Raw genomic sequence first — 25,300 nt, forward strand, 5'->3', positions numbered from 1 at the left:
TAAAGATTAATGATCAAGTGTACAATTTGTGATTCATGATCCTCATGTAGGTGAGTCAAGTTTTTGCATCATTGTTCAATTATTTGTTGTCCTCCAACATTTATCTTTGATGATGCCTAAATTGACTGCATTTTTTTTGGTAGCTTACTGATGGAAGAGAAGTTGTTGGAGGAAAAGTTGTAGTTAGCTGTATTATGTGTTTTTTGTTATGTTGAGCTATTTTGGATTTACATTTGCTTTGTGCTCAAATAAGACACTTAGTACTTCCCACCTAATGATCACTCCTTTTGTAAATGAAATTTTTTCTAGCAATAAGTAGTGCTTGTGGCTTGTGATATCCTTGACACAAGTTAAAAATTTTGTGCTTAGTATATTGTACTTTTTATTGATTTTCAAAAAATAAGTTAATAATGGTTGTTGAGGTGCCTGCCTTTTCAAACACGGTGATATATATTGATAAATATCGGACTGTTAAATCCGTGCTCTCACGGGCAATTATCATCTAATACTTATATATACTTATATAGAATAGGGAGTTTCTACTTTCAACATTGTAGCTTCATGTCAATATATTTGAAATTGAGGGCATATTTGACTTTTCAACTATTTTTTTCTACGTGTCTTTCATTCCTGACTAAGCACACATAATCCACCACTTCTATATTATCTAGATCCATTATTCTGCCACATTTATTCACTATTTACTGTGCTACTAATTCTCGCTCTTCGTCGTCTTCATATTTATTCCCTTGAGTTCAAAGTTTTTATCCTGTGCGATAATAATTTAGGTTATTTTTTGTTAAATTCGATGTTTGATTACTATTTTTTCTGTAAAGTAAAAGTTAATTCCTCATTATGTTTTTTTATCTGGAAGTGATTTCACTATTAGAAGTTCATTAATAATTATTAAATTTTTTTATAATATTTTTTTGCCCATTTGGCCCAGATGACAAAGAGGCTAAGGGGCCAGGAAAAGATTGTCAATTTTAGATCACATGCAATTTGGAGGAAGACGGAAGATTCTGAAAAGTGTAATAGCGGTAAGCATTTCAGTTGTTTGATTAGACCAAATATCCAAGTCTATGTAGATTATATTGATTTATTTGCAAATTCCATTGATTGATCTTTATTTGAGCAATTAATTTTCCTCCCGTTTAACAAAAGAAATGTGTTCTTGCCTGCAAATATTGATGATGATGAATTGTTCACTTGATAGAATTTTGACTATGTACTTAGGGTCATATTGTTGGGAAAGACAAGGCACTAACAAAGAATGCCTGACAGGATAACAGCGGAAGAATACCCAAGTCTATACTTTCCCTTTTCGATTTGAACCAAGAGAAGACAAACAACCACAAGCAATATGATAGTAAGGCAGCAAGTAATTCAACCAAACAAATATAACAAGGCAATAATAAACCAATCACACAAGACACCAAGATTTACGTGGAAAACCCTTCGATGTGAAGAGTAAAAAACCACGGGACCAAAAGCTCCACTATAATCACCAAGAGTTACAATATTGTTCTCCAAAATTGGCCACAAAACAAGTGCCAAACAACGAGCAACAACAAAATAAGATTGCACCAAATCTAGAGAATTAAAGGAGCAAAATCACCAATTTCGCAGCTACTGTTCACGACAGCAAAACTGAAGCTGCAGGCCACCAAATCCAACTCTGTCAGTTCCTAATCAAAGATTGAGATGAAGATAATATGCTGTCCAAAAATCAGCTCAATCGGACAAGAAACGAAGCGGGAATCGCAATTTGAAGTTGGCTGTTAGGGCTGAATTTTGACTGCGAAAACTGCTCTCTTTCTCTCTTTTTGGCTGCTGAAAAAACTCTCTGTGTATATGAAAATAAGACCTAAATAGGCTTATATTTGCCTCATAAGAATGGGCCTATGGGCAAAAATGGGTTGGTCCAAATTGGGCTTTTATTTATCCACATAGGAAGGGAAAAAGGCCCATAACCCAACAATTCTCCCCCTCACGACTATGTGGAGGAGACCGCCATCCCGGCGACCATGCAACAATCTTCAAACTTCCCTCTTGGCAAAGCTTTAGTCATCATATCGGAACCATTGTCATTTGTATGAATCTTTTCAAGCTCAAGCAACTTAGAATCCAACACATCTCGAATCCAATGGTATCTCACATCAATGTGTTTAGACCGACCATGGAACGTAGAATTCTTGCCAAGATGTATAGCACTTTGACTGTCACAATAAAGCACATACCTCTCTTGATCACAACCAAGTTCCCCCAAGAATCTCTTCATCCAAAGCAATTCTTTACAAGCTTCAACGACAGCAATAAGCTCAGCTTCTGTAGTAGATAGAGCAACACATTTTTGCAACCTAGATTGCCAAGACACAGCTCCCCCTGCAAAAGTAACCAAGTACCCTGAAGTAGACTTGCGAGTATCAACATCACCAGCCATGTCTGAATCAGTATAACCACAAAGAATAGGCCTCCCTGTACCAAAACACAAACTCAGACTAGAAGTGCCACAGAGATATCTCATAACCCACTTCACAGCATTCCAATGTTCTCTTCCCGGATTAGAAAGAAAACGGCTAACAACTCCAACAGCGTGAGCAATATCCGGTCTTGTACAAACCATCGCATACATCAAACTACCAACAGCTGAAGCATAAGGAACTTTCTTCATATCTTCCTTCTCATCATCACTAGAAGGACACTGTTTCGTGCTCAATTTGAAGTGCATAGCTAAAGGTGTACTGACAACCTTAGCTTTGTCCATGCTGAATCTGCGAAGTACTTTCTGAATGTACTTCTCTTGTGATAATACCAATTTCTTGGCCTTTCTATCACGGACAATCTGCATGCCAAGAATCTGCCTTGCTGGTCCTAAGTCTTTCATAGCAAAAGACTTACTCAACTCTTGCTTCAACTTCTGAATTCTGCAAGTATTATGACCAACAACAAGCATGTCATCAACATAAAGCAACACAATAATAAAGTCACCATCAGAGAACTTTTGCACAAAAACACAATGGTCTGAAGAAGTCTTCTTGAAGCCCTGCTGACTCATAAAAGAACCAAACTTCCTGTACCACTGCCTGGGAGCTTGTTTCAAACCATACAAGCTCTTCTTCAATTTGCAAACATAATTCTCTTTACCCTTGACTTCAAAACCTTCCGGTTGCTCCATATAAATTTCTTCATCTAAGTCACCATGGAGGAAAGCAGTTTTAACATCCATTTGCTCAACCTCTAAATCTAGACTTGCAGCCAAGCCTAGAACCACACGAATGGATGACATCTTCACAACTGGAGAGAATATCTCATCAAAATCAACTCCCCTTTTCTGATTAAATCCCTTGACAACTAATCTAGCTTTGTACCGTGGAACTGGATTACCATCTTCATGTTTCACCCGAAAAACCCACCTGTTTTTCAAAGCTTTTCTGTCTTTAGGTAACTTAACCAAATCAAAGGTATGATTATCATGCAAGGATTTAATCTCATCTTCCATAGCATCAAACCACCTTTCTTTTTCTTCACTTTCCATGGCCTCATCAAGACTCTCAGGTTCTCCCCCGTCAGTCAAGAGTACATACTCATTGGGAGAATAACGAGATGAAGGAATTCTCTCTCTACTAGATCGTCTGAGAGAACTCTCTGGAGCATCTATAATTGGTTGTTGGACAACCACATCATCTTGCACTGGAGCATCAACAACATCATGCCGGTCATTCTGAACATGATCACCATCTTCATTATCAACTTGATTTTCATCATTATGAAGATTTTCTTCCGGTGCAATAGTCAAAGGAACTGGATCAACATCAACTAAGCTCTCACTACTCTGAAAATCAGCCTTGTCAGCTTTGTCAAAATCTTCAATTGTTTGGTCTTCAAAGAACACAACATCACGGCTTCTAACAAGTTTCTTCTCAACAGGATCATAGAAACGATAGCCAAATTCATCTTGACCATAACCAATGAAGATACACTGCCTAGTTTTAACATCCAACTTTGACCTTTCATCCTTAGGAACATGTACAAAGGCTTTACACCCAAAGACTCTAAGATGATCATAAGAAACATTCTTACCAGTCCAAACTCTGTCAGGGACATCACCATCTAAAGCAACAGCAGGAGATAAATTGATAACATAAGCAGCAGTATTAAGTGCTTCTGCCCAAAAGGAATCTGACAGCTTAGCATCTGAAAGCATACATCTAACCCTCTCAACTAGAGTTCTGTTCATCCTCTCTGCTAAACCATTTAACTGAGGAGTCTTTGGAGGAGTTTTCTGATGCCTAATACCCTGCTCTCTGCAATATCTATCAAAAGGACCAATATACTCACCACCATTATCTGAGCGGATGCATTTCAATGTCTTCCCTGTTTGTCTTTCAACCAAGGCCTGAAAACTCTTGAACACATCAAGTACTTGATCCTTGGACTTCAAAGGAAATACCCAGAGTTTGCGAGAATGATCATCAATAAAAGTCACAAAGTAAAGTGCACCACCATGAGATCTTACCTTAAAAGGACCACACAAATCAGAATGTACCAACTCCAGCAAATCAAGCTTTCTTGAAGGCGGATGACTCTGAAAAGAAACTCTTTTCTGTTTACCGGCTAAGCAATGAACACATTTCTTCAACTTTGCTTGTTTCACTCCAGAAAGCAAATTTTTCTTAGCCAAACTATCAATCCCCTTCTCGCTCATATGACTCAGCCTTCTATGCCATAACTCTGATGAAGTATCATTCTCCACCAAATTTACCGAGTCTCTGGACATGGAGCCCTGAAATACATACAAGTTAGACAACTTGTCACCACGGGCCACAACCATCAAACCTCTAGTAAGCTTCCACTGGCCAACACCAAGTGTATTAACATAACCCTCATCATCAAGATATCCCACAGAAATCAAATTCAAGCGAACATCTGGAGCATGCTTGACATTATTGAGAACTAGTTTGGAACCATTGTTACTTTCCAAACAAACTGTCCCAATGCCAATAACTTCAACTTCATGATTATTGCCCATTTTCAACGTTCCAAAATTACCTGGAGTATAAGAAGAAAATAATTCCTTCTTTGGCGTGACATGAGAAGTAGCACCAGAATCCACAAACCAGCTAGACTCATCACGAACAAGATTAATGGCATTTGCATCACAAGAAACAAGAAGATCATCATTAGCAACAACAGCAACACGATTTTCATTATCGCCTTCTCTCTTTTGTTGTCTCATATCTCTCTTGTGCTTGTAACAATATTTCATGATATGCCCATTCTTGTGGCAATAGTCACATGTAATATTCTTGTATTTAGACTTTGACTTGCTTCTACTTTTACCTCTATCATTCTGACCTCTGGACTTGTTTCTCCCCCTATCTTCAGTAACCAAAACATCGGAGTGTGAAGCTGAAGAAGATGAGGCTTGAGATCTTCTTCTCATTTCTTCATTCAAGACACCACTCTTAGTATATTCCATGGTTACAACACCACTGGGAGCAGAATTAGTCAAAGAAACTCGAAGAGTTTCCCAAGAGTCTGGCAGAGTATTAAGAAGCCAAAGTCCCTGTATCTCATCATCAAACTTTACACCCATTCCGGACAGCTGGTCAAGAACACCCTGAAAATCATTAATATGATCAGAAATAGGAGTGCCCTCTTTATACCTGATATTCATTAATTGTTTCAATAGGAACAACTTGTTGTTGCCAGTCTTCGAAGCATAAAGTGTCTCGAGCTTGTCCCACAAACTTTTGGCATGTGTCTCATTCACAATATGATTTCTAACATTATCTTCAACCCATTGTCTAATATAGCCACAAACCTGCAGATGCTCAAATTCCCATTCTTCATCATTCAAAGACTGAGGCTTATTAGAAGCAAACACAGGTAAATGCATCTTCTTGACAAATAGAAGATCTTTCATCTTGCCTTTCCAAATATGATAGTTACTACCATTTAAACACACCATTTTGCTCATATTTGCCTCCATCATTCAAAACGACAATCAACAATAACCAATGCTCTGATACCACTTTGTTGGGAAAGACAAGGCACTAACAAAGAATGCCTGACAGGATAACAGCGGAAGAATACCCAAGTCTATACTTTCCCTTTTCGATTTGAACCAAGAGAAGACAAACAACCACAAGCAATATGATAGTAAGGCAGCAAGTAATTCAACCAAACAAATATAACAAGGCAATAATAAACCAATCACACAAGACACCAAGATTTACGTGGAAAACCCTTCGATGTGAAGAGTAAAAAACCACGGGACCAAAAGCTCCACTATAATCACCAAGAGTTACAATATTGTTCTCCAAAATTGGCCACAAAACAAGTGCCAAACAACGAGCAACAACAAAATAAGATTGCACCAAATCTAGAGAATTAAAGGAGCAAAATCACCAATTTCGCAGCTACTGTTCACGACAGCAAAACTGAAGCTGCAGGCCACCAAATCCAACTCTGTCAGTTCCTAATCAAAGATTGAGATGAAGATGATATGCTGTCCAAAAATCAGCTCAATCGGACAAGAAACGAAGCGGGAATCACAATTTGAAGTTGGCTGTTAGGGCTGAATTTTGACTGCGAAAACTGCTCTCTTTCTCTCTTTTTGGCTGCTGAAAAGAATCTCTGTGTATATGAAAATAAGACCTAAATAGGCTTATATTTGCCTCATAAGAATGAGACTATGGGCAAAAATGGGTTGGTCCAAATTGGGCTTTTATTTATCCACATAGGAAGGGAAAAAGACCCATAACCCAACAATATTTTGACCTGAATACAACTAAATGTAATAGATATGGACAATAATTTCAAAAATTGAAGTTTGTTAGTTAATTGGTATATGATTTTCTCTTCCACATATCGAGTAGACTCCACAATGGAGAAGTTCTTAAAACAAGAAATCGCCAACACTATAATGGTTTACCTTCAAAAGCAATTGAAAACAACTTCGTCATATGATGTTTTGTATTTTAAAATTAAATTTGACAAAAGGTTAAAAATGGATGCCAAAAGATTTGTAGAAAATGATCCTATTGATTTTTGGTATCTTCAGCTAACAGCTACTATATAAGACAATTTGATTCAGAACAAGAAAATAAGGAGGAAATAATTAACTTTCATGCGATCTAAATGCTAAACTACAACTAAACGGAAGATATGGACGCTAATTCCAACAATTAAAGTTTGTTGATTTATATGATTTTTTCTTGCACTTATGTAAGTGAGTTCTATAATAGGGAAGTTCTTAATGTTGAAAACATGAAGTTGGTCTTTTAAACAAGGGTACGATGAGCCTATTCTATTGTGTAACTTGTGAGCAGGGCTCATTTGTGTGGTTTAAGGGTGTGATGGATGAGTCTCAAAGAACGATCAAGAATCCCTAATTCAGCTTCATAACTACTGCACCAACGTATATAATAAAGGTGATTCATGATCTGCACTAATTACTATGCTTCAAGCATCCAACAAGCTAAAAAAGGTGTTGACATTGTCTCTGGAATAAGTCTGAAGACTCATTTTGTTGGATCAAAGTGGCGCCGAGTTTTCAAACATATTGCAATTAATCATCCAGATTAAAAGAATTGTTTAGTACTTATCTAGCATCTTTACACATTTTTCATTCTTATTAATAAAGTTTTGTTTTGGAGTTTATGGGGAACGCCTTTCTGCCTCACAAGGTGTTAAACTGGGTACATTATTGTCGTCATCAAATTATTAGTAATGTTTTGCTCTTTTTTAAAAAATTTTAGTTTTGAATTTATGCATATGGCGTATCTTTTGTTGTGGTCCACAAGATCTAAATGAAGAGCTAAGACATCTGTCTCAAGATTTCTCACACAATACAGACATAGGCTTGAATTTTCATAAAGAAAATTTCTAAGGTTCAAACTTGTTTTATTATATACTTTTGAGATCCATGCTTAGCTTGACTCCAATTAACAAGGGATGGTGTTGGAAAGTAAAATACATTGTCAGCTATATAAAGCTCTAACCTATAAATTCATTACTGAGAACTCAAATCTCTTTAAAGTTGCTTTAATAGCTTCCATAACTATCCCTTTAAGAATAAAAGGGATACGAATGATAAAATATCAAATAAGCACGGTAATTAATTGACATTCCCCTTTTTTTTTACCAAAATTTTTTTGGAGTCCTTTTGTTTAGTTAAATGTGATTCAACTCTAGCTGCTCATTTGTTTTAATTGAGGTATACTCTAAGTTGAGTAGGGGCTAAACCAAAGTAAAATGATAACTCTGTGAGTAAAATATTGTTTGCATCTTAATTTGATGGAATATGGAGCTACTGATGTATCTTGATAAGTGTGTGTAATCCGTGCAATTACTGCTTCATTAAAATCGTAGGAAAAAAATGAATGACAAGCGTGACATATGCACATTGCTCCTAAATGGACTAATGCATATTTAAAGATTTACATTAGCTCCATGAAAGATATTATTTACAGAGAAGACACGCGTGATAGCAGCTAGGTTATTCTCTTCTTGATGTCCGGGAAAACATCCCCAAGGAACATCCAAGGGTCCTTGAGGAAGGACTCTTCATAGAGCCAAAGGCTGTCTTAGACCAGCCCAATCGACTGAGGCAATCGACGACCAGTAGGCTAATCGATGCCCCGTCGATTGAAGGCGTGGGTTGAGAATTAGCTCCCATTTTCGAGTCTCTGAACCCATCGACAGAGGACAGGAAGGTTTGTTGGTTGACTGACGCCCCGTCGATGGGCAACCATCTGTGAAGACTATTTTCCTGCGCAGGCAATTGTTAAGTTAGGGGTGAATTGGTAAATTGACCCCACGTCCAAATTAGAGGTTTGATGATTCCTTAAGGGTCTTTTGGTATTTTAAACACGTATATAAGTCTTTAACACTTAGAAGATTTCATTCATAAAAAATCAAAACCCAAAATCCCTTAGGAATTCCCTAGAACTCCGTAGGAGCCAAAACTCAAGGAAGGGCTTTGATTGGAGAATTGAGTGAAGATTCTTCATCAAATTGACGGATTAGATTTATTGAGGTATGCTTTTTATCCTTTAAACTCTATTCATCAAGGAGCCCAACTTTCAAAGAAGTTTTCTAAAGTTTCCAAAGATGAATGTCCAATTTCATTATCTATCCATGGGTTCTTGCATTAAAGGTTTTCAAGCGTTGAATATTGATTGAATTGGTATTAATTAGATTATTTTAACACAATTAACCTATGCACCCATGTAATTGATGAACCCTAGTTTTTGACTACTTTATGGGTTAAAGTAATATTGATCTAATGTTTATGATTTCTAGTGTAGTTTTCTATGGGCTATTGAATGATGTAATAATTATATTGAATTGATATCTAGGTTGTATTAGATTGATGAATCTATATTGACTTGACCTAGTTTCATTGAGTATAATAGTTTATGCATTGACTTATTGGTTATGGCCATGGGTAAGGGCCTTATGGCATTGAATTGGCTGATTTAGCATTGGATTGAAGTGTTGAGGATGGAGTCGTGGTACTCTACCCTAATTCCCTTTATTTTATGTTAATTAGACTTCAATTATGTTGTGATTGGTATGGTCCACTTATGGTGGCAGTGTTATCTACTTTACTTGCAATTGATGTGGCCTTGTCAGCATTACTTTATGTATTATGATGATCATGGTCTTGTCGTCCTTACTTGAAGTATTATGATGATTATGTGAAGTTGGATAATATCTATCTACATGATAAGTAATGTGAAAGTATATGTTTTCTTCTATTGATGCTATTTAGGTGATCATGTTATACTATGACTATGTTTTTGTATGTGTAGTCGTAGAGTTGATGCATGATTCTTCCTAATAGGTTATTGAGAATTGTGATGGCTATATTTATAATGTTATAGTAGTGTATAGGGTGATCTAAAGGTGATGAAGGATGTGCCTATGTTCTTCTTGAATATGATATGCAATATGTGATAAAGTGAAGTCCTAGTGTGTCTTGTGTGGTAGACTTGTGTCCCTTACTTGATACATGTATTAATGTGAATATGAGATGTCTTTACTTAGGATGATGAATCCTCTTAGTCTTGTATGTATGAATGACATGATACCTTGAATGATGTATAGAGGGTCATTTATGTGAAACCTTGAACCTAGTGGTAAAGTTAAGAATGTTGAAGTCGAAAGCCGTAATGGTATCCTTCAAGTAAATGAATGATAGAATTAAGCTTGGTTGGATGGAACAGCATCATACCAATCCTTAGGAAAGTCATTGTGAGCTTCTTGTAACCATTGTAAGGTAGTCCTAGTGGACCTCTTTGGTAGGGTAAATGTGATTGGGTTACGAACTAGATATAAAACCCTTTTATATGAACCTTTGATGTAAATTACTCTATGAGAACAAAGGCTAGCACCGAGTGAGTAAGGTAAGGGAAGTAGTTCTAGTTAAAAAATTAAACTACAGTACAAAGCACACACTTCATATCCCTTAACTATGTGCCTACATGGGATGTGTCCAAGTTTTCTCATTGGAAAGTAGAACACCCTCATCGGAGTAGGTTAGAACTCAGGATTCCATGTCTAGCTATCATGGTCTATGTCAGTTATTTCATATTCTCATCATATGGGATACCTAATAGCATTAGAGAAAATCTATGAAATTTAGGTGGTTGTATGGGACACTATCTAACCATTGCACAATAGACTTTGAAGGTGTTAGTTAGAGTCCCTAGGTCTTGTCCAAGACCATTACTTGAATGTCTTTATGTGATGTGTCACAACCGGGGAGCACCCCTTAAAAGTAACATGGCGTACTTGACCTCTCGGAGGTCATATACAATCCCATTGTTACCATTCATCGCATCGACATAGTAAATTTGGCGAAAAATATAAAACTTTTCATAGCACCTCATATGCTAGAAACTTTACTTCATATACATATAAAATATACGTCATAATACATATATAGACTCTAAGTCTCTTTGCCATCTAAGACTCAACAACATTAGAATACATTAAGGACACGACCCTTAAGACATATTACAAAACCATACAATATTTAATAGACTTTACAATAAGTACACATTAGGACATCCTTGGACTTAAGTATTCCTTTCCTTGAGCTTGAAAATAACCTATAAAGCTCCTCAATCATGTAAACACCCTTTACGCATCCATAACATACACTTGTGTAAAAAGTAGAGAAGAATGGGATTAGTACAAGAATGTACTAAGTATGGCAACCATGCAAAAACATGCATTTAAACGGGACATTTTCTTGAAAATTGTATTGCATGACTTTTTGAGTAAATACTTATGAAACCTTTAAGAAATAACATTTACATCATTTTCATACTTCATAGAAATACAATCAAAGGGCAAACATCATAGAAAAACACATATAGAATTTAAGTTCAATTTGAGGTTACTTTCCAATGAGCTCAATCCCATTAACAATGAACTCTTTCTTTTAACTCATTAGTCTCCCAAGTAATCCTTTAGGGATACATGGTGCAATGTATAACCTTAGGATCACAAGGAAAACCCTACATATCATCTACACAAGATGACACATACCATCATAGAAGCATGATATAACATAGACATAGTTAAGTCAAGACCTTCATCATATAGTCAACAAGATCAACATCATGCATAAAGACTCATATCATGCACATCTTCATAACAAATATACAAATACTACAATGTCATGCATAAGAAACACATACATAGTGACATGCATTAGAACACCTTCCTAGAACTTCCGAAGGAGCTACTTGTGCAATGTCTAGATGGGTTCATTACTTCCACCTATCCTAAGTAACCTCCCTTAAGTCATTCTATTTAGGGTCCTAGTCATTAACTTCCATTGTCCATTTTAATTTAGTGAAACTATAGCCTTAACCGACATAGACCATGTGATGCTAAACATGGAATCCGGTGTCATAAAACCACCGAAAGGAGGTTGTCTACCGACCAAAGTAGAACCAAACGTGACATAGCTTTCTAGGTGGATCCACTAGCTAGTATCCTATGGTGGAAACATAGTTTATGAAACGTGGGGGAATCATGGAAATATCAACTCTACACCCTATGTTGGGTCATGAGGCTATCAACCCCGTGAGGATCGTAGTGAACCCTACCTTTCATTTGTGGGGAAGTGTAACCCCCTCATCTACAAGTTCATTCTGTGCTAATCTAAGTTCCCTTTATTCAAAACCTTTATTATATTTTCACTTTATAAAACATAGGTTTAGGAGAGTCATCCCCTCATATGGTTAACTAATAGGTCAGAGATGAAAGTTCATCAACCTAAATCATGTAAAGAATCCATTCACATGAACATAGCATATGGAAAACATCATCTAGTTTAGATCTTCTTGACTAGATCTTCATACATGTGTGTGTATACATATATGTGAGCAAACCTTTCACATAACACATTAAGTCACACAAGTTCATACATACATATTCATACATATAGAAACCAAAACTAGAACTACCCTATCAAGGTACATATGTGCAATGAATAGACAAAGTCCCATACCCTTGCCCATACTAGTACACCTATCAAGTCATCATAGTAAGGAATACATAACATATTTCACATACATATACTTTACATGCATAGTAGTATACATTAGTGAATATGAGAACAACCTTTCATTTAGACACCATGACCTATACTACTTGTAACATGCATATGAGTGAGTGTGTGTGTACATCGGTCAACATGATCACATAATAGCTATAAATAACATATCGAGGCAGCCACCCTCTTAGACCACATTACACTTTCAAGTATAGACCACACAACACACAATAGCATAGGAGACAAGTCAACTTCATATTACACTTAGGACTCCTAACTTGTGCTATTCATGCATTCACATAGGGGTACATAGAGATTATTAACCATTTAAATCATTAGTGGCAGTACCTATACTTAACCCTACCATGGATATACACATACTCATACAATAGTCATACACCCTAGATCACAACTAAAATAGAAAAGTAGGCATAATCTTCTAATAGTATCAACCTAAGCACATGTTCATATATTCATCAATTTTCCTTCAAGGCCATGGTCAACATATATATATATATATATATATATATATATATNNNTATATATATATATATATATATATATAAAGTAAACACCGCTACCATAAGTGGACCATACCTAACAATGCCATACAAGGCTTCATCAACTACAATACTATACGGAAACTAGAATAGATAAACATTCTTACTTTGATCATCATTTATGAATACACCTTGTTCATCAACAATTCATGTATAGGGAATTATCTAAATGTACTTTAATCATATAATAAACCATGTATAAGTCACTACAAGATCATACTATAACATAATACAAGACATCTCACATGTACTAGGAAGTAGAAGAACATAGACCATTAGCCAATTTCTTTTATATGGATTATATATCATATTTCATGAATCATATCACTCTAAGGCAGTAGCTAATCCTACAATTTGTCACAACAAAAACATGCTTAAGCACTTCAAGATCAAGATACTATTGTAGGCATTTAACTATCAATTCAATGTAGAGTAGAGAGAATATGCAATCTTATCAATTTTTCCAAAGTATTGATCATAAATCATATTTTACCAATAAAGTACATGTTAGGAATTAGCTAATGAAATCATAGTCTAGATGCGACACTACTACAATTGCCATCAAGGTCGACACAAGCATGCTTCATATAAGGAGTTCATGGAAGGTATGTTTACATAGGTTAATCCTATTCAAACTATCATGAATTGACCCATATTGTATTCATTACATATAATTCATCCTCATATTTCGTTATAGGCAGCATCTATAGACATTAACCATGATCAATTCATATAGCAACTAACCTAACGTCAAGATCACAAGTTACAACTCCATAGACTAGAAGAACCTAGATTAATTCAAACCAAGACTTCTTTATTTTGATCATACAAGATTTATATCCACAATTCAACTGTTATATTGACCTAAAAAATTAGCTACAAGAACCACAACATAATTGAGTTCAACATTTAATCATAAAAGGGCCATGTTACAGTGAATTCCTAGAATACTAAACTAGTCATGTTCAACTCTTCATACATGGATCCACATAGATACTTCATCTTAAAATCATGATAAATTCATTTAAATAATAGTAGATATATCCACTTCAACGTAATAGAATCATAATTCAATCGATAACAAATCAAGATCATAAAGCCATACATAGGCTAAAATTGAGTTTGTGAAAGAGCATGGGTTCATCATGCAATAGGATTGAAAAATCATGTCCAAATCAGTAGATAATCATCAATACGTTCATTTTATGCTTTTGAAATTAATTCAATAAAGAACCCATGGCTAGAATGAAGAAGAAGCACTTGATCATATTTTTCTCTTTGAAAACTTTGAGATTAACTCTCTAGATGGAAGGATAACTAGAGATGAAGGATAACCATACCTTTCTCTAGTTTAAAACCTCTAAAACATGATGATTCATCCATAGAAAACCCAACTCCAAGAAGTTCTTGAGCTTCACTAACAATGGAGGTTTGAAGGGAAATATTTTTAGAGGGAAAGGCTTCAATCGTGTGAGAGGATTGTAGAATAGGGTTATCACGTTTTTGATGACTTATATACACCCAAAAATGGCTAAATAAACCTATTAGGGTCAGTTTAGGACGTGGGGTGAATTTTCCATTTAATTAAAATTGACGCAGACAATAAGTTGCAGGCCACCATCGATGGAGGCACCTACGGGGCGTTGGTCAGTAACGGACCGTGCCTAGGCTTCCGTCGGTTGGTACTTAGCCAATTCTTGGATTGAGACCTGACCAAAGTAAGTGACAGTCGACGAGACCTTACCATCGGGCCGTGGGTTGGCCAATGAGCCATTGTTTGTCCGTCGATTGACACTGCCAAGGCAGTGCCTTGACCAGCCTTGGGGCCTTCTTGTCGGGCCTTTTGAGGGGACCTTTAGAGGTCGTACCCATACTTTCCCAAAGTGAATACAACCCTTAACAAGTTTTATACCTTACACATAAGTTTCACCCAAAACAAACACCTGCAACTCGTCCAAACAGGCTAAGCCCCATCAAGACACACGTTGAGTGTCTTAAGGGCTATCTTTTGAACGTCTTGGACGTTCTTGGTCGTTTGACCGCCAAACTTCTTGAAATTACATATTACACTACTAAACATCAATATAACTCATTTAAAGACTTCATAATCTCATGACACACAAGTATAAGAATTCATAGAGACATGAGGCACATAGGCGACTAGTCGTCGAACGTTTTGATCGTCCCTTGACGTTCGACTTTCAAATCACTTAAAACATAAAAACTTCCTATAAACCATATTATAAGTCATATTAGGACCTTATAACCTTAATACAAACATGTTAGGATCTAGACACCCTATCTCATTTTGGGGTCTTACATGATGAACGAGTCTTAAATGAAGTAATGAATAACGAAGTTAAGTAAGAGAGTATGTTAAATGAATAAGTAGTTTATAGAGTAGTTAAGGGTTTTCTAATTATGGTGTGAAACGGTCATAGGAATGATCACTTCTTATCTTACCTAGATAGGTCTTAAGAATGACTCTAATTAGGGAAGATGGTTGATTATGTGGACATGATCTAAGTCTTAAGTAAGGATTACTTAGGTAATGTAGAAGAGGTCAATTATGGACATTATCTTCTTAATTTACTTAAGTAAGTCTTTTGATAGCCTTTGAAAGGAGAATGTCATATCATTTATATGTTGTTGTGTTAAGTGAGAATGATTCTATCATAGGTAGTCTATCGGATCTCTTAAGTGTGTTTATAAGGGATTGTATGGGCGGTAGGTTCACAACTCACTCAAGTGAGACTTAGAATCACCTATGGTAGAGGAATCTCATGTTCATATGTTTGATGTCTTGTAAGTGTGAGTTGATCTCATTATAGATGGTCTTAAGGATCATTTAGGTGTGCCTAGAGAGGTCGTATGGGCGGTCTCTCTTTGTATTACTTAAGTGATTCTTAGGATAACTTTAGGTGAGGGAATTCATGCTTGGGACGTGTTACTGTGAAGTAAGGGACTTCACTGTAACATTGAAAATGGTCACTGTAAAGTGACTTAGTTTACTGTAAAATTTATAAAAATGTACTAAATTGATTAAGTAATTTCTTATGTGTTTCTAAGGTGTTAAATGTTATTATTATGATTATTATATGATGTTTTAATGAAAAATATGCATATTTCCAATAAATGTATGTTTTCATGATTTTCATGCATTACATCATACTTAGTACATGTGGTTGTACTAATTCCATGCTTTTATCTATCTTTATTGTGGTTGGTAGGTGAGGAGAATTTTAGAAGCCAGAGTTGGATCGTAGCATCATTCAAGTGAAGTTGAAGTATGTCCTCATTTGACTCGAGGGCATAAATGTCTTTTATGTCTCTTATAGAAGTATTGTAATAGACTAAGTATTTCTAAATTCGGATTGTGTATGGGCCGTGTCCAAAATATTCTCGTGTATAAGATTTGATGAAATGAGACTTAGTATTTCCTATGATTTTATATGAAAGAGTTTTTAAAGACTTATGTGAAAATTTTTAATGCCGCACTATTTTTCATATGTTTATATTCGATGAACTATACGAAAGGGTTTGTACAAGACCTCCGAGAGGTCAAGTACGCCGATTGCATTCCTATATTTGGCCCTAACCTCTAGGGTGTGTTCTCGGGATGTGACATTTGCCTTCATGAATTGTATTGACCATGTTAATATGTGTTGAAGAAAGCTTTGGCATAATGAATAAGCATGAAATGAATGTTGAACTCTTATGAGTTGAAGAATGATGTTTTCAGTAGAATTGTGAAAAACTCCATGAGGTTATGTTAATTTTGATTGTGACTCATGTTTGATATGTTGTTGTTGGTTGGGATATTAGTCTTAGTCTATTCCTTCCTTCTAAAGAATTTTAGTATCATACGGGGACGAATATTCCTAAGGGGGAGATAATGTAATACTCCAAAAATTTAAAACGTGTTCTAGAACCTACATAGGTGTCAAAAGGTTGAGACATTGTTTTAAAGCCAAAAATAATGAATATAAGTCATATAGGAAGTTTAGGAATCAAAACGTCAAGGAACGTCCATGAAGTCCAGAAACTAGTTCAATGAGGTGCTACTGTGCCTTAACCTATTTGACTAAGTTTTAGAAGTCAAAAAATGATGAATTTTTGTGGAAAGGTGTCTAACATGTATTAGGGTTAGTTCATAGTTGAAACGTCCTGGTACAACTCTCCAAGGACCAACCAAGGATCCTTGAGGAGGACCCTTGGAACTTGGGGCAAAAGCTTCCCAAGGCAGTGTCCACAAACGATTGCCACCAACGGATTGTGGTCCAATCGACGGGGCGATGATTGCCTCCGTCTAGTGGATACTTAGAATATTTGGCAAAGACTTGATTAAAGTCTCATAAATCCCAAAACACAAATTCTCTTCCTTCTCTCTTCTTTCTCTCTCCTAAGAAGAAGAACACCATAGAAAGTCTAATTCAAGGAGGTACTAGGGCTGAAAAACTCAAAGTTTCTCCATAAAACTTCACCAATCAACAAGGTATGGGATTCATTTAGCCTTTGGGACGTCTTTCCCCAAAAGGTTCCTTCAAATTGATTTCAAAAGATGAGTTTTCATGTGGGTCTCTTCCAATCTCGAAATTGATCTTTCAAGTTGATTCGTTTATGGTTTCTTTTGATTGTATTGATTAAATTATGATGAATTATGACTATATTCCACTACTTATTGATGGATTGGTCTAGTTTGTAGAAGATGACCTATTCTCCTTAACCCTAAACTGTGATCTTGAATTGAACTATCTAGTATTGATGTAATTGGTTTGGTTAATGTGTGAATTGCTATCCTATGAGGTTATTCTGCCAATTTATGAATAGATTGAGATGAATTGTAGTCCTACCATGCTAGTTATTGAGTAATTGACCTAGATTGTGAAGTAGATTATGAGCTTGATCTAAGTCTCTCATTCTAGGCTATGAACTAGTGATGAGTTGTTGTATAATGATTCAATTGGCCTTGTTATTATGTTGGTTATTATTGTGTGATGATATTACACCCATTGTTGGGTTCGGTTTATTGTTGATGGTGAGACTTGAAGATGGCATTGTGAAGGAGATGGAGTAAGTCTTGTGATCTCTATTCTTTACTTCAATAATGGTTACTTGTGATTAAGTGATGACGTTGTATCAAAGTATACCTTATATTAAGATTGATAGGGTTGGTATGATATTGAATTGAAATGTCTTTAAATATGGATTATAAGTTGTTGGCTAATATGTAAATGTTATAAGGATGGTTATAACTTACCAATGTGCCTTATCATGATGTGATTATGCAAATGTGCTAACCTCACTCATATGAATTGTAATGAAAGGACAATACCCATGCAATTTTTATTGAGCTATGATGATGATTATTATACAAGGGATATTCCCTATGACCTACATTAATCTGTGATTAATAAAGACATTAAAGACATTTCAAACGGGACTCTAGCTTAGCACCGAGTGAACTAGTGTGAAGAGTGTCCTTTCGTACATAGGGAAGGTAGGTTCACTAATGTACTCATGAGATTGGAGACTATAATGAACGTTGCTTAAAGAGGGTCCCAACTATATCTCCTAGTTGTTGAAATATGTTGCCTCCATAGGAATACTAGCTAGTGGATCCACGTAGTTGCTATGTTAATGTTTTGGCACTACCTTCGCAAGTAGTCCGCCTTCCTTCGGTGTAGGCTTTCATAACACCAGATTCCACACTATATCATGTGGTCTATGTCGGTTAAGGCAAGATGTTTCCAAAAGGTAAAATGAACTAAAGAAATGAACTCTAACTAGGATGACCCAAGGGGTTTAGCATAGTCTAGATAGGGGTATGGGACTCTACCTTAACATTGCACTAGTTAGCCTTGAGGGAAGTCTTAGGAGGATGTTCTTATATATGTATATTCTTATAATTGTACATGAGATGTATATGATGATCTTTCACATTGATGATACTATATGATGATTTTTTTCACTTATGAACATGTGCTGGTCTCTATTTCTAAGGTACGATAAAATGTACTCTTAATGATATGCTATGTGAAGTTGGACATTGGTTATGGGTCTTGTTGAATTTACTTGATTGAGTAAGGTTATGGGTTTTTTTAGTCATTGCAATAGTTGACTTAACGAGGTTCATGGGTAATTGTCTTGCTTTGGTTATGTTGTAATGAACTGTTATCCATGTATGTTGCTATTACAACTTGATGATAGAGTTGTCTGGTTATGTGCTCAATTATGTGATAGGCATGTCGTGTTGACTAGAGTCAGTATTGTTGTCCTTGTGATGTACATTATCTTGACTTAAAGAATGTATTATTGATTAGTATGGTTTGTTGGTTGTGCATAAGCTTTTCAAAGTAAATTGCATGCATTAATGAAATGTCCCTTTCTAGCATGATTTTATGATGTGTATGCATATGGTCTCATTCTTAGTACAAGTGGTGTACTAACCCCATTTTCTCCCTTTTCCCAAATATTTTAGGTTCCGGTCGTTGAAGGCTTTTGAGACGACTTTGCAGGAAGACTTGAAATTCTTACTCATCCAAGTTTGGTAGGTCCTCACTTTCCGAGGGCAATTCCACTATGAAGCTTTTGATGTTATTCTAGTTATAGGACTTTTAGTTATTTCCTTTTCATTTGAGTACTAAAGATTGTATAGCCTATATGTGTCTTTTATTGTATTGATGTATGGGCTATGCCCAATTGTTATACTCTTGTTTAGATGGTTATGAGACGAGACATTCGTTTAAGACTATGTTAAATATCTTATATCTCTTTGTGCAATAAAAGTAGAAGACTATGTAATCTTCTTATACGAAGGGTCTATTTCTACTCGATATGACTATATTATGTGTATGAGAGAGGTCTATGTAAACCTCAATATAGATATAGAAATATTTTAATTTTTTCCGCATTTTTAACCTAAGAATGTAATGATGTAAGCTAAGATGCTAGTCTTAGTGCTCGTTGAGAACGGCAATGCTAGTTACGTCTAGGGGGTGCTCCCCGGATGTGACAGAAGTAGAATGTGAATGTTGATGTTAGGGTAAGGTTATGCCTATATGATTGTATATGTTAATTACTATTGTGGAATGACCCCTACCCCTATGAACCCTATATGAATATGTGATCCTTGCATGTTAGGAGTTTTATATTCAAATGTGGAATATACTCTTGCTTCTTATGATGTAATGTGAGTTGTGGTCTGTTGTCCCTAAATGCTCTTTATGTGAGTTTTTATGACTTGAGGGATATTGTATATGTGTTTTGATCCTTGGAGGATGGTTTCCTCAATTACTACGTTATTGCTGCTATGTGATCATGATGACCAATATGAACACACATACTTCATGCATAACTATGAGTATGATATGTATGTGGTGTTAATTGAAAGGATAATTCTCATATGCACCTTTATGTTGTAACGACCCGAAAGTACCCCCTAGAAGAAGGGAGCACCCATAGGTAGGAACAATCGCGTACTTGACCTTTAGGAGGTCTTGTACAAGCCTTAACTATCATTCATTACATGAGACATGAAAAGTAGTGCGGAATTAAAACTTTTCACGAATAAATTAATAAAGGAACATCTTTCATAAAAGCTAAGGAATGATCTTGTCACATCCCAAGACCACACCCTAGAAGTTAGGGTACAATCTTGGATTGTAACCGGCGTCGTGGAACTCTCGGAGTTCTTAGACAAGCCTCTTTCATATCGTTCATTGCATATACATAGTGAAAAGTAGTGCAGAATTAAAACTTTTCACTAAACATAATATAGTCTTCAAAATCCTTTCATATAAAAGTAATAGGAAATAATAAGTCTCAATCTCATCATCTTAAGCACAATAATACGTGGGACACGTCTCAATCTCATCATCTTAAGCACAATAACACTTGGGACACGACCCATACTTCAAAATAAGAATATAGAAATACTTAGTCTATTACAATACTTTGAATGAAAACATAAAAGACATATATTCCCTCGTGTCAAGTGAGGACATACTTGAACTTCTCTTGAAAGATCTTCTAAGTCCAAGTCTTCACTTCTCAAAGCTCCTTACCTACAAAGAACTATATAGATAGAAGTATGGAGTTAGTACAACCACATGTACTAAGTATGACTTTATGCATAAAAATCATGAAAACGGACTTTATTGGAAATATGCATCTTTTCATTCAAAAATCATATTATAATCATAATAACATCATAAATCAATTTAGAAACGCATAAGATACTTCTAGAATGTAATTTCCTCACTTAAAGTCATCCTAAGATTCACTTAAGTCACACAAAGAGAGACCGCCCATACACCCTCTCTAGATGTGCCTAAACGACCCTTAAGATTACCTATAATGATTCACATACAAACTTACAAAGCAATCATAAACATCAAGGTAAGATTCTTCTACCAAAGGTGAACTCTAAGTCTCACCTGAGTGAGTTGTGAAGCGACCGCCCATACAATACCTTACACACACACTTAAGAGATCCTATAGAATCCCTAAGATAGGATCATGCTAACATAATACATCAACACATAGGTGATATGACATTCTTTTCCCAAAGGCTATCAAAAGACCTACTTAAGTAAATCAAGAAGATAACGTCCATTGTGACCTCTTCAATATTACCTAAATACTCCTTAAGAATACCTAAGTCTTAGATCATGTCCACAAAATCAACCAACTTCCCTAACTAGATTCATCCTCAAGACTTCCAAAGATAAGACACGAAGAGATCATCCCTTATTCCGTCTTCAAACTTTAGCTAAGGAATCCTTAAGTCACTTTAGATTAGGTACTCCTTTGTTTACATACTCCTTAACATGATTCATTAGTTCATTAAGACTCATATATCAAATAAAGGACATTCAAATAATGATCTTGGACAAGTCCTAGGAACTCCGCATAATACCTTCAAAGTCAATTGTGCAATGTCTAGATAGCGTCCCATACCACCACCTAAACTCCATAAACTCCTCAAATGCTAATAGGTATTCCATATGATGAGAACAGACAATAACTGACATAGACCATGATAGCAAGACATGGAATCCGGAGTTTTATCCTACTCCGCTGAGGTTGTTCTACTTGCCAATGGTAGAACTTGGACACATCCCACTAGGCACATTGTTAATGAATATGAAGGGCATACTTTGTATTCTAGTCTCATACTTAACTAGAACTACTTTCCCTTACCATACTCACTCGGTGCTAGCCTTCGTTCTCATAGAGTAATTCATACATTAGGTTCACATAAAAGGGTTCCATAACAAGTTCATAACCTAATCACATTTACGCTACCAAGGAAGGTCCACTAGGGCTACCTCACAATGGCGACAAGAAGATCATGACGACTTTCCTAAGGATTAATATGATGCCTTTACATCCAACTAACCTTAAGTCCATCATTCCTTTATTTTGAAGGATACCATTACAGATTACACTTCTATCAATCTTAACCTTACCCTTAAGTCAAGGTTTGCACATAAGAGACTCTCATAACATCATTTAAAGTCACATGTCATTAATACATTCAATACTAAGATATCTAACACCTTAAATCAATAAATCACATATCCATAACCATATACATATCAAGCAAGAGGTACAAGTCAACTAAGACAAGACATCACATACTTCACTTTTAACACATAATACAAGTCATTCCAGAAACACCTCTAAAACAACCTAACATCTTCAACTCATCATATATATAATCTTAACATCATTAATATGCTCCACATAGACTCATAAAGTCGAATAGGAATAACCAAGACTTAACCAAACACTATAATCATAATGTCAAAGTCATAGTCTAACATGATAACTTAAGGCAACATAAGTAGAAGAATACATATATGACTATATGACTTCACATGTAGATAGATAACATCATGCTTCACATACTCAAACTACACAAATAGCCACATAACTTCAAGTTGTTGCCAATAAGGCCATGCTCATAATATTGCATAAAGTAACGCCGACAAGGCCACGTCAATTGCAAGTAAAACACATAACACCTCCACCATAAGTGGACCATACCAATCACAATAGGATCGAAGTATAATTAATATCAAATTAAAGAAATCCGGGCAGCATACCTTCATTCTCTTATTCACACTTCAATTCAGTGCTAAATAGTCCAAATCAACATCACAAGGCCCTTACCCAAGGCCATAACCAACAATTCAAGCGATAATCATAAAATCCAATGAAATTTCTATCAATTCAACATCACGAGGACATATATGTCTTTTATGCTTTTATTCAAAGTATTGTAATAGACTAAGTATTTATATATTCGTATTTTGAAGTATGGGCTGTGTCCCAAGTATTCTTGTGTCTTAAGATGATGAGATTGAGACTTAGTATTTCCTATTACTTTTATATGAAAGAGATTTTGAAGACTATATTATGTTTTGTGAAAAGTTTTAATTCCGCACTACTTTTCACTATGTATATGCAATGAATGATATGAAAGAGGCATGCCTAAGAACTCCGAGAGTTCGATGACGCTGGTTACACACCAAGATTGTACCCTAACTTCTAGGGTGTGGTCTTGGGATGTGACAGATCTCGTCTTCACAAGTCAACTTAAATACATGACATAAGTATCTTAGGGACACATCCCTTTACATTAAATGAAAATACATAATAAGACTTTATAATTGAAACTGAGAAATAGGACTGTGCCCTTGAATATATGAGGACATACTTAGTCTTGGGAGAATCTTCACCAAGCTTGTATTCTAGTTTTAATCATTCCTCCAACCTATACTTATTAAGTAGATAAAAGTATGGGATTGGTACAAAATAATGTACTAAGTATGGCATATGCAAAAACATGCAAAAAGGGACATTTTTGTAAAATAAGTTTTCATGTCAAATAAGTAGAACCTTCATGAATATAGAATTAAAATAGCATAAGAATAATCATTTATCACATAAATCGAACTCTCACAATCTTAGAACAAAAATATCACTTTACAGTAAACACTAGCATTTTACAATGAACACTATGAAACATTACGGTGAACCATTAGACCCAAGCAAAGTGAACTCATTTCCTTTTGAGGCTTCCCTAACCAAGTTATCCTAAGATTCCCTAATTTCACACAAGAAGCGCCCGCCCATACAGCCCCTCCAAGACACATCAAAGAAATGCTTAAGACTATCAACCATAGGCTTACCTCATCCAGGAAACAAGTCCACACTCTTCGCTAGACATTTGAAAGAAATTCATACAATAAGGACTTCATGTAAGTACCCTTATCCAATAGGAATTGCAAGTTACACTAAGTGCAATTTGAGAGTAGCATCCCATACTACTACTCCCACTTAGTTCTCCTTGACGATTCCATGGATTAAGCACTTTACGTTAGTCATTCATAACTTCATTACATAAAACTTAACTTTAAATTGCTTCCTTAACATTAAACCTTAAGTCATCTAACTTAATTTTCAACACAGGATAATTCATTCATATACTTCATAGAGAACACACCAAGACTCCCTTTCGGAAGGTCTACATAGTGCAATGGATAGATAACATCAGATACCACCACCTACCCTAAGTAGTACGTTCTATTAGGAAATTTAATTCATTCTTTTGAGGGGAGTAGCTTTAACCGACATAGACCATGAGAGCTTGACATGGAATTCTGATACTACCCTTATCGGATGAGGGTTCCTCACTTGCCTAAGTTAGGGTCTTTGTCTTAGCTTTTACGTTGCTTTTCCAATAGCTACACCCATGTGGGCGCATAGTTAAGTGATAAGGAGATTGATACTAAGTAACTCACTCTCTAATAACGAGGAGTACTCATCTCAAGAGTTACTTTAAGTACAACATCTGTACTTACAATGTGCACCCATCCCTTCTTCAAACAGTATTCCCGCTTGGAAGTGGGAGTATGTTAATATGGACTTTGTTGTGGTATTGTCTCGCACTTGAAGGAAATATGATTCCATTTGGATCATCTTTGATAGAATGACCAAGTCAGACTACTCTATTTCCATCAAGGCTTCATATTCGGCAGAAGACTATGCGAGTTATGTATTAAAGATATAGTGTGGATTCATAAGGTTCCCTTGTATACCATATCAGATAGGGGTACTCAAATTAATTCACTTTTGGAAGGCTTTC

At 35.8% G+C, this 25,300-nt stretch overlaps 1 long non-coding RNA gene across 2 annotated transcripts; it reads left to right on the forward strand.

Annotated features, from left to right (window-relative positions):
- LOC107010682 lies at positions 1-16,425 on the forward strand. Of its 2 annotated transcripts, none has more exons than XR_003576707.1 (3): positions 1-788; positions 947-1,040; positions 7,338-7,781. It is a non-coding gene; the product is annotated as an uncharacterized LOC107010682 (long non-coding RNA). The 2 variants fall into 2 exon arrangements; XR_003576706.1 differs by lacking the exon at positions 7,338-7,781 and adding an exon at positions 16,374-16,425 and having other exon boundaries at positions 8-788.
- Positions 16,426-25,300: the final 8,875 nt, after the last annotated feature.

This window comes from Solanum pennellii, chromosome 2 (assembly GCF_001406875.1).
Source record: "Solanum pennellii chromosome 2, SPENNV200".
NCBI classification, from domain to species: domain Eukaryota; kingdom Viridiplantae; phylum Streptophyta; class Magnoliopsida; order Solanales; family Solanaceae; genus Solanum; species Solanum pennellii.